Below are 14817 nucleotides of genomic sequence, written 5' to 3'. Positions count from 1 at the left end.
GACGGTTTTGGGAACCAGATTGACCTTATCTTCCCAATACTCATGTGGCTCTTGTCGCCACCTAGTCATTATCATGCTCCTCTCTTCTATCCATCTATTTGCAAGTTCATTAGCCAGATCTTTGATCTTGGCTACGACTCCTAGAGACGGGGCCCGGTCCAGAGAGCGTGGGAAAGCAAACAAAAGCTCGAACGGCCTCTTATGTAACTCTCGCTGACGCCAGATGACCAACTCCTGGGGCCAGTCCACAGAATGTGTATCATTTCTTTGTGGCATGGGCTCCTCAGGGAGTTGTCGTGGAAGTGTGCGTGCTCGGCGTTGGGCCTCCTCAGCTAACTCTTGTCTCCTTCTCCTTGCTGCAACTATGTGCTCAGGTAGATGGGCATCTGCAGGTTCTTCTTGTGGGATATCGGGTTGAGGCGAACTCGGCATCCTTTGTGGCTCTTCGTCATCATCTTGCTCGAAATCCGGACCCTCTTCGACATTTCGCTCACCCACAGGTGGGATGAGTGGTGGTGGTGGTGGTGGCTGCTCCTGCTCCTGAAAACCTAACTCCTTGAGCTCAGCAGTGCAAAGGCCCGTACAGCGTAGGTAGTAGAATTATTGCTCTTTAGTGATTCTTGTACTCATTGGAAGCTCCCGCTCTTGAAGACCGTATCTTAGAGCTCGGGTGGTTAGCTCCAACTTTCTTTTCACCTTTTCCACTGGATTATCACCCTCAGCTTGCGTAACGTGGAGCACCGTGTTGAGGAAGGCCTGCTGCTGGGTTTTAGTGGTTATTTTTGCAGCCTCAACCCTAGCTTCTGCAAGCATTCTTTCGCATTCTGCCACCGCCAGGCATTCGGTTAAGTCCCTCACCCTGTCAAAATTTTTCCTTTCCCATTCCATAGCTCTTTCCTCCATCCTTTTCCTTTCTTCCTCCAGTGGGCTCGCCAGGGTGGTTACTACCTGTTGCTGCTCATTTGTTAAAAACCATAACTGGTTTCTTTCTCTTAACTTCTGAGCCAGCTGCTCTTCAACGATCCCTTTGGCTTGATCGACAATGCTGAGCCTTTGGTGCATCTCGGCCAGTATTTCTAATTTTTCCTACACCAGCTACTCTTGGCTTTGGATTTCAGTGAGGAATAGCCTTTTTTGATTGAAAGCCATGGCCATGAGGGCTTCTACATCTTCCTGGGAGGTCTCCAGTGCATCTTGTAATCTTTGCACTTCATCCTGTAGCCGTTTTTCTTCAGCTGCTGAGACTCATGGCCCTTCACTCTTCAGGAACTTGATTTCACTTATTAACCTATTCTGTTCTTCTAGATCCGGCCACGACTAGGGCTCTGTGGCATGTTCTTGTGGAACAGTGGCTTTTCCTTCCTGAACCCCCTGGTAGAGCATTTCCACTTGAGCGACCCTTTGTTGTAGATCACTGTATTGCTGCATTAGTAGCTTTAGGCTCCTTTGTTCTGCCACCAGGCTTTGCTCCTCATCTTCCAGCCTTTGTCTAAGGTGGATTTCATTGTCTTGGGCTTCCTTCGTTTTTTCTGCTAGTTGGTCCTGCAGGGCCTTTATTTCTCTCCGTCTGTCGGCTCCCTGCCTTGAGACTTCTAGCCTAAGGGCCACTGACGTTTCTTTTTCTTTCTCTAGCTCCAGCAAGGCCACTTTCTTCTCTTCTTTTGCCTTGTCCAGTTGTGTTAGTAGCTCGGCCACATATGCATCATAGTCAGTGTTGACAGGCATGGGAGTATGGGGCATGGTGGTCGATGCCTCCAACCTTTGTCGTTTAGGGTCTTGCCATGACTCTACATCTGCGGCAATGGGCCTTTTCAATCTGGTTTCTGGCACGATTTCGGCCACTTTGCTCACTAGCATCTGCACCATGTTCATGAGCTGTGCCATGTTGAGGGGAGGTGTGGGTTGTGCGGTGGTTGCAGTCGTGGTTTCAGCCATTGTCGGCACAAAGGAGGAAGGAAGTGGATGTAGTAGGGATTTGCCCTTGCCTACGACCGTTGGAGCTGCTTCCACACTTGCACTGGCTTCAGCTTTATGGCGGGGGCTTATGGGTTCGAGCTCTCCGCCCCCATGGGTCTCTTCCACAGATCTTCGTGTAGCTTCTGCCAATTTGGCCAGTTCCTTCAGTCACTGCTCTTCGGCTTCTTCTTCCGCCCTTCTTTTCCTATCCTCTTCTGCCTTGTTCGACTCCTCTCTTATCCTTGCAAGCTCCTCCTCCTCTTTCCTCCTCCTTTCTTCCTCAGCCCTCCTAGACTCTCTTTCAGCCCTCTTGATGTCAGCTCGTTCTTCTTTACTTAATTTCTCTTTCCTTTCCTTCTGTCTCCTGTCACTTTCCTTTCGTTCTTCAGATTTACTCGCTCGTGTAGGCGGCACCTCCTGTTCTCCCTTGTCACTTATTGTTCTTTCGCTTGATTCCCCTCCTTCGTGGTGAGGTGGGCTTTGATGCGCAGCTTGCTCCTCCACGACGCCAGCATCTTTTATTGCTTGCGGTTGAGGCAGGGGATTCTCCTCCTGCTGGTGCTTCCGCTAGAGTGAGAAGGGCAGCGGAACTTTGAATGGTTTTCTGCACGAATCCATTCCAGTCTACCTCTTCAGGGACTCCTGCTGCGATGCTTTCTAATAGCAGGACCCAGATCCTGTTCATCAATGCATTGTACCGTTGGCTCGAGAAGAGTGTATGGATCATTTTCGCTTGCAATTTCACTGCTGGGTCTGGGATGTCAGCCAAGCTGATTCCATCCACGGTGTGCACCTCTTCTTTCTTTACCCCAGCATGGCGTAAACATCTCGTCGCGGCGGCCTCTCTTTCTTGGGTACAAGCCCTAGGGCCTTTTCTACAACTGCCGCATTGAGGGACACTTTGATTCTTCTTTCCTGCTCCCCTGTCCTTACTGTGACAGTGCCACAGTTCCTGCCCTTGTCGAAGTTCCTCAAGAAATCGGCACACATGCCGTAATCCACGTCCTACCCCACCTTTTCCACATACTTGTGGAGGTGGCATCTGTCCACCAAGTCTTTGATCACAGGTTTGTCGTCCATGATGTCCTCATCCAGATTCAGTGTGTGTTTGAAGGTGAATTGGCTGAATCCTCGTGTCTCGACGCTGATGGCGAATTTGGTCATCTCTTCTTCAGAAAATGGGAGTTTGCCCCCTTTTTCTTATCAGCATGGTGTTGACCTGTCAATACACCATGCCAACATTAATGCCTAAAAATCGGCTTGTTTCTAATCAAAACTCAGTTTTGAGAGAAAAAATGTATGTGTCCAAAATTGGTATATTGAATTTTAGAGACTAGCCCACAACAGCAATTGCTATTGTTTTCCCTCACAGTATTCTCCCATTGAAACTTAATCAATCATAACATTTTGCTAGCTAGATAACATAACTCTCATTTTGCTCTGCTCTTGCTCACATTGTTTCCCTCACATTGCTCCCCCCCTCCGTCTTGGATCTTTCAAGGAATCCTTCCTAGGATTAGCACGGGAAGGACGGGGCAAACGTTGTTTCGCGTGGATTGACTTACCTGGCCAATAACCAATCATAGAAGCTTGGATTGTATTCGAGTTGGGCATGGCAATCAAGAGCAGATGGTTGGATGGAGACTTGGAAAATGTAGGTCAAGACATCATGGAAGAGATCTCCAATATTAAGGCAACTGGCAACATGTAATTCCTCTTCAGTGAGGAATTGGTCAATGTAGGGGTGAGCGAGCACCTGGTCGTCTAGCTGCTGGTTATGGGCGATGTCCAAAACCCTAAACGATATAGGGGCCACATAAGTAGGGTCATATTCGAGAGTTTTAATGGCCCTGCATTGCTCAACATTGGTCATTATCCGGCAACCTTTTGTCTCCCGTTGGATTCTTAGAGTAAACCACTGCTGCAAGAATGTGGAAGGCGCGCTTGCCATCTGCGTGAGCTCTTGCAACTCGTGTTCCAGAACAGAACAAGGAGGCTTATGATATGAAGTGATGAGTCTTCTGAGGGCAGCTTGTTCCTTTGAGATTTCGTCGTTTGCTATCAGTTCGACAGCAATTTTGGGGAATTTAGTGGTCATAAGTTCGTATTCTTCCCACATGCATGGTAATGCATGAACATCCGAAGTAAGTGTTATGTCAAGAAGACCTAGGTCTAGCCTCTCATAACTTCTAGCGAAAGTAGTGAAAGTTTTGTCTAACATCTGGATGCAGGTTATTAAGTCATCCCCAGAAGTCGCGGTGAGGTCTTTAGCCAAGGAAAGGAAAGGTCATACCGTGTAGGAAGGTTTAAGACCTGTTGGTGGTGATGGTGCAAATGGGTTCGATAGCGGCAACTCCGTCATTGGTATCTCAGGTGTGGCTGTGCACTCCAAAGCACTGTGAGGTGCTGTAGAAGTCTCTGGGGGCATGGGAGTGGTGCAGGGTTCGGAGTGGGCAATCATGGGGGTGTTTAAGTTCTCCAATTTAGGTAGGTCTAAGGCTTGTGGCGTTTGCTTTGGTCAATAGATGAGCTGGGGCTTACTAACCACAGTGGACAATGGTTTGCTGACTATGTCTTGGGTACCATGTGTGCAAGCCTCCCTCGCTGGGGTGAGATTGCTTATAGATGAGCTTTTAAACTTGTCGTTTTTAGGCATCCAAATCTAGGGATTTCCCTCATAGTATCCTTGTGCTCGCAAAAGATCTTTGGGGATCCAACGCGGCGTGATTGTGTGTCTACGTTGATATCATTTAGACTGTCTCTTAGGCCGTGACGGTTGATGATTTTGGTGTTTAGGATCACGCTTGGATGGTCTACCCGGATGTGGTTTTTGCCGTTTTGGCACCCATATCAACTTGGACTCCTTGGCCTTGTGAGCACTCTTGGTGGGTTTGGGCCTAGGGTCGAGAGCCTGGCATGAGGCCGTAGTTTTCTTCTGTTGGAGCATGGTCGTAGGGGTTTCTACCGGTGGTGTCGTAATGGTGGAGGAATCAATACAGCCCTTGCTGAAAGTCGTCACTATACACACATTGTCGATAGCAAGATGAATGCGGTTTAGGTTGTAATCCACATTACAGTTTGTTTGCTTCTTGAAAGTGCGACCCAATAGTGACACATTATCGGCTCCTGTAGTGTCAGGCAACACATGGAAGAAAGCTTGTAAACTTTCAGACTCGATGGAAACGACTACCTTGCATTTTCCTAGGAGTGAATAAGCAGTACCCTCAAACGGGGTGAGTTTGTCATTAGTGGGCTGTAGTTTTGGTTGACCAATGCGTGTCCAATGGTCATGCGTCAGGATGTTCTAGTCGGCACCTTCATCAATCAAGGCATCGAAAGAATACGTCACTCTTGCTGTGACTGTGATTCGCATGTATGCCGGTGCCACTACTTCTTCATCCAGATCTGTAAGGTCAGTTATCATAGCCATGCAGATGTTCATTGGAGGTTCTAGCATGGGTGGCTCATGTAATGGATAGGAAGGAGGATAGTACTTCTTCATGCGGGTGCCATTAAAAAAGCCTATTCCTTCGCCTCCAAGCGTCTCCAACTCAACATTCCCTGTCCTACCAATCATGCGTACCTGGAGCCCCAAAGGAACACCAAGGAAAAGGGAATTCTCTTACAAGAAAATCTATCTTGTAACATCAACAAGCTTGTTTATTATGTTTCATATGATCACAATGAAGAAAAGAACACCAGGCACAACAAATCTTCATGCAGCATCATGTAGATCTCCCACGGATTTGATAGAATCAACCATATTCTTCAATATCTTCATAAAATCCATCAATATAACAAAGAAAGCAAAGAAATACACCATCTTTGAATGGAAATATATCACATAGTATTCATCTTCAATATCTTCATAGTCTTCTCTCTCAATCTCTCATATATAATTACTCTGTTTTAGTAGAATTGGCTATCTCTGACTCTCTCTCTCTCTCTCCATCAATAACACATCATATCCTCACTACAATCTCTCAATAATCACTCTCAATAATCCTTCTTAGATCGTGGATACCCCTCCCAAGAGGTATGTCTGATATGAAGGGTCACCAGAGCCACTACAGTGTCTTTTCATAGCTCACTACTGTCACTTCACTCTAGTCTTTACTTGAGTCTTTAGCAGCTATTTCTTTCACTTCTTTCAGCTCTTTTGAACTTGTATTCACCTCTTTTCAAGGCTAGAAAACTTTCCCAAGCTACACTCTCATCCATCAGAACACATACAGAAGCATACATAACAGTCACAGTACAGTACCAGAACAGCTACAGTACAGAACAGAACAGAGACAGAAGCTCTACAGAAGACCTACAAAAGGTTACAGAAGGTCATCAAAACCTCATAACTCATACTCAAACCATTCCAAACTCTCACAAACCATTCAATAAGCTTACACAAGATCTCAATCTTCATCAATCATCAACCCATTCCTCCTTACAGAAGACAATCAGAACAAAACAGAAGCTATACAGAAGGTATACAGAACCAATCAGAACTTATCAGAACATCACAACCTCATATCTCTACTAATAAACATCATGAACTTCCAAAACACAATCTATATCATCCAAAACACTCTCAAACCACTTGCAAACCAATCAATCATCTCATAAAATCAACCATTCAGCTCTCAAAAACAACAAAAATCAGCCAAAAAACAAGTCATTTCAACACTCAACATATCCCCATACTTAATAAGGAAGTGTCCTCGCGACCTAGGAAAAAGGGAATACAAGTTCATTCAAAAGCTCAACTTTGATCTTCAATATATCTTCAAAAACAGTCCATCCAACCACGACTCCAACTTATCCCCTGTATCTAATATAAAAATACAACGAAAGGAAAACCCTTTATACATTAACACTTCTTATCAAACTAAAAATCACAACAAACTTGTAAAGGATATAAGAGGTTCTTCTTCTTCTTCTGTATCATCATTGTCAACTATCCAACTACGACCCCATCACCACAATTCTCCAAAATGTAGCTCGCACGAAATACAATCCAATAGGCAACCACCACGATCGTATTACATCAATTAACCCACAACACAAACACTACACACAACACAACCATCTGCATGACTCCTCCAAAAAGAGAGATTTTCATTAAAAAGCATCCACCATACATTGGAAAGGTATCAATGAAGATGATCCCTCTTAAAAGATTGATGATTTCGAAAACGATTCATAGACAAGGATTCATCTACAAATGTTTTGGGAGGATTCTGAAAAAACTGAAGGCAGCACATCCTTTCCAACAGGACAAGGTATTTTCTAGGTAAACACAGGGCATGAAAGTATGATATATCTGGGAATCAATGCTCACATTGACATTCATACACAACTTTGGAATAGGCTTGGAATCATTATGAGAGTGCCTACGCATATACGCTAGGTACCAAGCAAAGTGAGCGTTAATCTCACTGAAGGATCGGCAGACTGTGAATACTGCTGAGCAAAATGAATATAGTTCTGGTATGCTTGACTGGCAGCTGTCCATTCCCCTGGAATTACTGGCTAGTTTATTTAAGGTTCTATAAGGGAATCATTCGAGCTCCATCCCCTTCTTCTGGAAATCTGATGATCAAACCCGTCATAGTCACTAACCAACTGAGATGGTTGAGATATAGAAGTGTTAGGTGATGGAAGTGGAATAAGGAAAAGTGGATGAAGAGAGGGATAGGCAAAATCATAAAAGGAAGAATGATTTAAAGAAGGAGTGGCAGAAATTTGTAGGCAATCAGTTAAAAAGGGTGTTAACTGATAAATAGGAAATATGGAAGGTACATGAATGGATGGAGAAGAACATGGTGGAGAAGGAGAAAATACTCTATCCTCAATAAAGGAGTAGTATGTAAAAATGGGAATTTGAGGGAAAGATGAAGGTTGGAAAAGAAGGGGTAAAATAGTTGTGGAATTAGTTTGACAAAGGGAAAGATATAGATCATATCGGTGAGCCATTTGTTGGTAATACAGGAGGTAGGAACAGAAGGTCCTAAGAGAGATCTTCGATGATAGGCATCAAAGAAGGTAGAATCAAACGGATTATGTTTTGAAAGATAAGCTAAGAGATCCACCCTCAGTTGATTAGTACTCTGGGCATAGGTAGGAGCTGTGTTTTGTCTTTGATTCAGGACCACAGAATCAATCATGGTATGCCAAGAATTATCAGGACAATTAACCACTTTGGAGGAGTAACTCTAGAACATGTCATCTATGCGCAACTCCAAATGGTTGACATACAAAACAGCTTGTAAAACCATGTCTCCCACATACCATGCTATATCCACCTCATCTGGAATCAACAAGTCTCCTCGTAGATACATGTAGGACATCAACATGTTATCTGTCGTGAGACAGAATCTTCAAACACCATCCTGACCACCTCTGTCAGCAACTCAGCAGACCAAGCCCCACTCCATCCATCCTCTAGAAGAGGTAAATCCATCGTGGAAAGCTTCATGTAGAAAGTCGACTTCTGTAATTGGTAGTGGACAAAGAAAGAATGGTTTGGTGGAACATATTCCTGATACTGCTCAAATGTAGACCATAACAAGTCCATTCTGGACTGCAATCTTTCCACTTTATCTTGGAATAGAGGACACAAGGTAGCCTGTCTCTGAAGAGCAGCCAAGTCCTGCTGTGAGAGAGAAGGAAGCAAGGGAACATTAGGGCTTGGAGGAACAGACCGTGACTTTGCCAGTTGATCTTGCAACTTCTTGATTTGGGAAGCTTGGGATTCCACTGTGTCATTAGCAGTCTGTAAGGCTGAAAGTTTGTCATCTAAAAGAGTTTGAAACTCCTGCGCTTCTCGGGACATCCTCTCCTTCTCCTCTGAAAGGCTAGTAACTTCTGATTGAGCCTCTAGTAACTGGATCTTCAAAGAAGATATCTCATCTCTTTGGGTTGCAACCAGTTGGGTTTGTTGTTCCATTTTCTTAAACAAATCTGCTAGGGTATCCTTAGCAGAGGCTAACTCGGATGTTGCCTTATGCAACTGGTCCTTAGACTGCATCAGCTCTTCATAAAAGGAAGCGTACAGCTATTGAACACAGGATGTCACTGACAATTCAATAGAACTCTGAATGTCTTTACAGAGGAAAGGAATTGCATCTCCTGAGACTAGACTGTTTAGTGAGGGAACTGAGATGTCCAACGAACCTTCGCGATATGCTCTGAACAAGTTATTACAAGTGAGATACCCAGGTAGATCACTGCCAGAGGTAGCAGGAATGGGCACTGAAGGAAGAACCGAAGGAGCTTTATCCGCTACCCGCTTCAAGCGTTTGCGCTGTATGACCAGGGGAGGCGGAGAATCATCATCCTCTATATCAATGGGTTCTGACTCATCTGAAGGTGGAGGAGGAGGTACTGAATCTGATGGAGGAGGTGGAGGCACACTCTTCTGCAAACCTGAATAGGTCAAGAAGGCAGACAAATATGATCCATATGTGACATTGGTAACATTACCCCTAGTGACTTTGACAAAATGTTGATCCATTTTAGTGAGGAGGTAAGTGCTCCAATCAATAGCAACGCCTTTCAACACCATCCTTGAAGCTGTGAAAAGCTCTTTGGATAAGTACTGGGATGGCGTTTTGGCAGGCATAAACCTGTCCTGGAGAAACTGACAGACCATCTTCCATACGGGATCAGTGATCATGGAAAAGGAAACTCCTGAAGAGTTGATCACCTTCTTAACATCCAGCATTTCCCTTGTCTGCTTTTGTAACAGCTTCAAAATCTCTTCATTAGAGAAAAGCTGATGAGTGGTAACAAAAGGTTCACCTTTGGAGGGAAGAGACAGAGCCTTCCCTAGGCCTCGAGGTGTCAAAGTCATAGAAATACCCTGGACCAGTCCCGACTTCTTGCTGTAGGAGGCCAAAAACTCATCACACAACAATGGATCCTCTGGAAGCAATGGAAAGGAGGTAGTCACGAAAGGTATGAGTCCCGCCTTCATGAGAGGCTCAAAAGTGAGTAGGGAAGAGTAATCCCTACTGACTAGTGGGACATACTGGATAGGGGGAGGAGCATGAGAAGGCGCCATTCAGATTGTTACACACACATCACAAACACAGACAAACAAGGAGAATGCCTGCAAAGCAACAGACAAAAAACCAAGGATAAGATAGCAACCAAAACGATAAATCGTGACTGACCAACTATCCCCAAGCAAACCACATCCTAGAAAAAATTCGACATGACCTTTAGACATATGCGACCGAAAGCTTCATGCTATGCATCATTAAAACACCCAGAACCCCGTATCAGGTAATAAAAGAAAAAAACTACACACCGTACCCTTAACCGTATCAAAGACACTAAACCAAAACATCACCATAACCGACACATATCAAGACCACAGCTTTGATAAACCAGTGTTTGACCATGGAAATAACTCCAATGACTGCGCATATCCATCCCACGAAACGGGTTCGTTAAAAAAGGGAATTAAGTACAGTGAGGGGGAATTAATTTAATGAAAGGTTCATTTTAATAAATTAGTAAAAATAGGTGAAGTTTTATTAAGTGATAAACCTTAGCAAGAAAACGGCGGTTCCTTCTTAAAAAATTAATTACCAATTATTAGGTGAAAGCGGTGCTTTAATTCGAATCCCGGACTTCGATACCCAAACTGGGTCTCTAAATGCAAGTTCATTGATTACAAATTAAGGTGATGTGGAGCGCTTTTTTGCCAGCACATAATCTTGTGACGGTTGGTTCATTTTAATTAAAAATATTAAAGTGCCTCTTTAGCGCACTTAACGCGTGCTAAGTGAACGACGGGTTAATTTTTATTTTAAAAATGGTGTGTTTAGCGTGAATGTGTGTGCCATGGTGGCGTTGAGGGTTCATGTTTGTTATTATTTGTTTGTTGGTTTGTTGTGGTTTTTTTTTTTTGTTTTTTTTCAATATTAACCGTGGGTTTTGGGGTAACTGAAAAAAAATAACAAATGAAAGGGAAAATACCTGGTAGTGGGTATATGGAAATGCAAAGAATGTGCTCTCTTCAATCCAAAAATATCTGGATTGTTTGTCTAGATGTTTAGTTCGTGTTTGGATGAAAAAGGGGATTTTTTTTAATTGATTATTTTTGTGTATTTGTAAGGAATTGAGGTGTGAAATGAAATATGGTGACAGCTTAGAAAAATATTTCAAAAATAAATAAAAATGTTAAGGGAAGTGTTAGGAATTTTTCAAAAATTAATTTGGAAATTTTGAGCATTTTTTATGATTTTTTTCATATTTTTTTGGGTAGGTTTAAAAGATTTTGGAATTTTAAAATGTTTTGAATTTTTTTTGCTTGAAATTTACAAGTTTAGAAAAAGGCAATTGGGTGCAGAAAGAGTAGGAAATTTTTTAGATTTTTTTGGATTTTTTTTCAGAATTTTAAGTGTTTGTTAATGATTTTTTTGAATTTTTCAATGTTTTTTTTTTAAAAAGGGGTTTGTGGGTTTGTGAATTAAAAATATGGAAAAATACCCAGAAATAAGCTGCGTGGTAGCTGCGTGGCAGCAACCGACGATCAAAGTCCCGCACCCGATCCCGCACACGAACAATCGCAAGCACCCACACGCGCATGTGTCGGCGGCTCGAGGGAGAACAAGGGTGTCGGAAGGGTGGTTTCCTGTAGTTCAGTGGGTGAACAGTGTTTTAGGAAGGGGGACGGTGGATTCGGCTGGTGGGGTTTCTGCGCGGGAACAGGGGTGTGGGAAGGGGTACGGTGGAGGTGGGTTTATGTGTGATTGGGGGCTTGGGTAGGGGTAGGTTAGGTTTGCGTGTTGGGAGTGGCAGAAAGGGGGACGTATGTGGGACAGGGGGCTTGCAGAGGGTAGGTTGGTGGGTTTGTGCAAAGGTGGGGGGAAAGGGGGCCTGGTTAGGGGTAGTGGGGAAAGTGTGTGATGGGGTGGGGGTAGTGGTGGGAATGGGGGTTAGGTTGGGGGGTGGGGGGGTGTGTATGTGTTCTGGGGGAATGGGGGCTAGGGAGGAGGTGGATGATAATGGGTTTGAATGGGGGTGGGAATGGGGATTAGCGTGGGGGTAGGGGGGGTTGTTTGAAGCTCGAAGGTGGGAGTCAACGGCGGGAGGCACGTGGCAGAGGCCACGTCAGCGAGGAGGGGAGGCAGGGCACCCGTCGAAGGCGGAGGGGGCGTCGCGACGGCAGCCGCGGGCGTCGCAGAGGAGAACAGCGTCGGCGGACGAAGGGCGCGGACGGCCTGGAGGCGGCGTTCGGCGAGGTGGACGTCGAGAGGACGAGGCGGGGCAAGGCGCTGTAGGGGCCTGGAGGCTGGCGGCGAAGGCGGGCTGGAGCAGAGGCGGGGCGGGCCACAGAGGCGGCGCAGGGCGATGCTGCAGGACGCCACAGGAGGGCGTCGTCGTCCCGCACCTGGAGGCGACGGCTGCAGGGTGGTGAGGGGAAGAGGCAGAGGAAGGAGGGGAGGGAGAATGGCGTGGAGGAGGGAGGGAGAAGAAGGAGGGGGGGAGGAGAGGGAGGAGAGGGAGGAGAAGAAGGGAGGTAGTTAGGGGGAAAAGGGGTCGGGGTAGGGATGGGGCAGGGGGGTCCATAGGGGGATGGGGGTGGAAATGGGCGGGGTACGCCCATGGAAGGGTGCCCGAGGGAAAGGGTAGGGGAAAGGGTGGTAGGGTAGGGTGGGAAGATGGGCAGGGGCCCAAAGGGGAAAATGGGCGGGGGCCCCCATAAAGGAGAGGCGTACCCCCCCCATCCCACGTCCGTGCGCGGGGCAAGGGTAAAAATATTTACCGTGACGGGATTGAAAAGGTGCCCGGATGCGAGGACGAGGCATGCAGATGCGACCGGGGCGCGTTAAGACGCGTAAAATCTAAAACAGGGGCATTCACGCGCAGGACGGGTACTCAAAAACACATAAAAATAAAGAAAATTTAATAACTCCCAATCCGGACGTCAAACTGAAATGGCGTAAAAATCAAAAGTGGGCAAGACGGCAGGGGGAAGACAAGGAAAATGTGCAATAGGAGGTCGGGGGGGGCCGCGGGGGGGGGGGGGGGGGGGGGTAAATGGCGGTCACGTGCAAAAAACACAAAAAACGGACCAAAAAACACAATTAAAAATTAATATCGGAAGATCCGTGCATCGGAACGAGGTGCAGGAAAAAGAAAAAATGTGCAGAAAGACGTGCCCGACAATCCTATCACATCAAAACATAGTTCCGACGAAGATAAGACACATTCACGTGGAAAAAACCCAAAAAACAAACCCAAAAATAGGATCGGAAATTAATATTGGACGAACCGTTCACCGGAATGACATGCAATAAGAAGGAGAAATGTCCACAAGAAGGGATGGCACAAGGTGGTCATGTTAAACCGTGGTTCCGATGGAAGTAGAAGGGGTTCATATGCAAAACACACCAAAAATATGCCTGAAAACTCATTGAAAAATTAATAATAATAAATCCAGAAGGCGAAAGAGGGTGGAGAAAAAAGAAAAAAGGTAGGGGAAGGCACAGGGGACACGACTGTCAAATCAAATTGGAATTCCGATGCAAACAGGGCAGGTTCACATGGAAAAATGTCAAAAAGACGCACGAAAAAGTCTTAAAAAACCGGAAAATTAATATTGGACAAACCGTGTATCAAAATGACTCGGATTAAAAAGAAAAAATGTCAGGGGAAAAATGGTTGTCAGGGCTATAATATCAGATCACGGTTCCGAAGCAAGCAAAACGCGTTCATATGGAAAACCCGGCTAATTTGCGCAAAATGCTTCAAAAATTAATAACTCGAAAATCGTGCACCAGAACAAGGGTAGGTAAAAAGGAAAAATGGTCAGTTCAGAGGGAGAAATAGGGCTATAAGGTTGGATTTGGACTTCGGTGAACGCAGGATGTGTTCACATGGCAGGACAGCAAAATCAGGAAATGAAGGAAAACTGCAAGGGAACAGCCCCAAGGGTGGGTGGAAAATGAACGAGTAGGGGGGAAGGGACCCCATTAGGGTAAAATCAAGGCATGGCATAGATGCATTAGCAGGTTGAGGCATATGCAGAAGGGTAGGCAATGTAGACGCGCAGGGACGCGTCCCCACACTTAAGACCTTAACGGATGGGGTTAACCGAACAACAGGGACCTAGAACCATGCCACAGACGATCCATTAACATCCCCACACTTAAGACATGAACGCCACTAAGAAACAGAAGTTGTAGGGTTAGAAAAACTTGGCCCATATTGTTGAGGATCAAGGTTGATTGTCAATGACACTTCCACCGTCGCTGTCGCCTGCAGGAGATACCAAGGCATCTTCTCGGCACACGTCCGTCATGGTAGGGACCACGCAGCAGCACCCAGGGAGGTAGCTGGTTGAAGGGATCACAGGAAATTTGCGATGATGAGGGATACTACACTCAACTCACAGTCTCTCAAATGGAATGAAAGAACTGTCACTTGCCCCACGACTAATATCACTTGAGGAATAAGGATTGAAACCCATATCTCATGCCCGGTTTAGAAATCAACAAGGGGGATGGTGCAGAGGGAGTATGCCAGGGTGCACAGTTGATGGTGCATTAGTGCGTTCAACCCATCTGGCATAGGTGCAAGGAGGAAGGCAAGGGAGCCTTACAGTGCAGTGTACAGAACAGGGTGATGTGTCTTGTGATGACGGTAGAGACCCAGCCCGTGGGTGCATAGGGAAACATGTACATACCTGACTCCAAATGTCGTAACGTCCTTCAATCTCACCTCTCGGTAATTGATTGAAGAAACTCCAGTCACACTTAACCCACCCTCTGTCTCATGCTCTATTGATATATATAGGAGGGCAGCCCTTTCCTAAAACCCGTTGATGTAATCCTCACGGTCACTTGTGCA

The sequence above is a fragment of the Lygodium microphyllum genome, chromosome 3 (assembly GCF_053477565.2).
Source record: "Lygodium microphyllum isolate KBCC chromosome 3, Lygodium_microphyllum_v1.1.10, whole genome shotgun sequence".
Taxonomy (NCBI): domain Eukaryota; kingdom Viridiplantae; phylum Streptophyta; class Polypodiopsida; order Schizaeales; family Lygodiaceae; genus Lygodium; species Lygodium microphyllum.
This window is presented reverse-complemented; position numbering follows the sequence as displayed.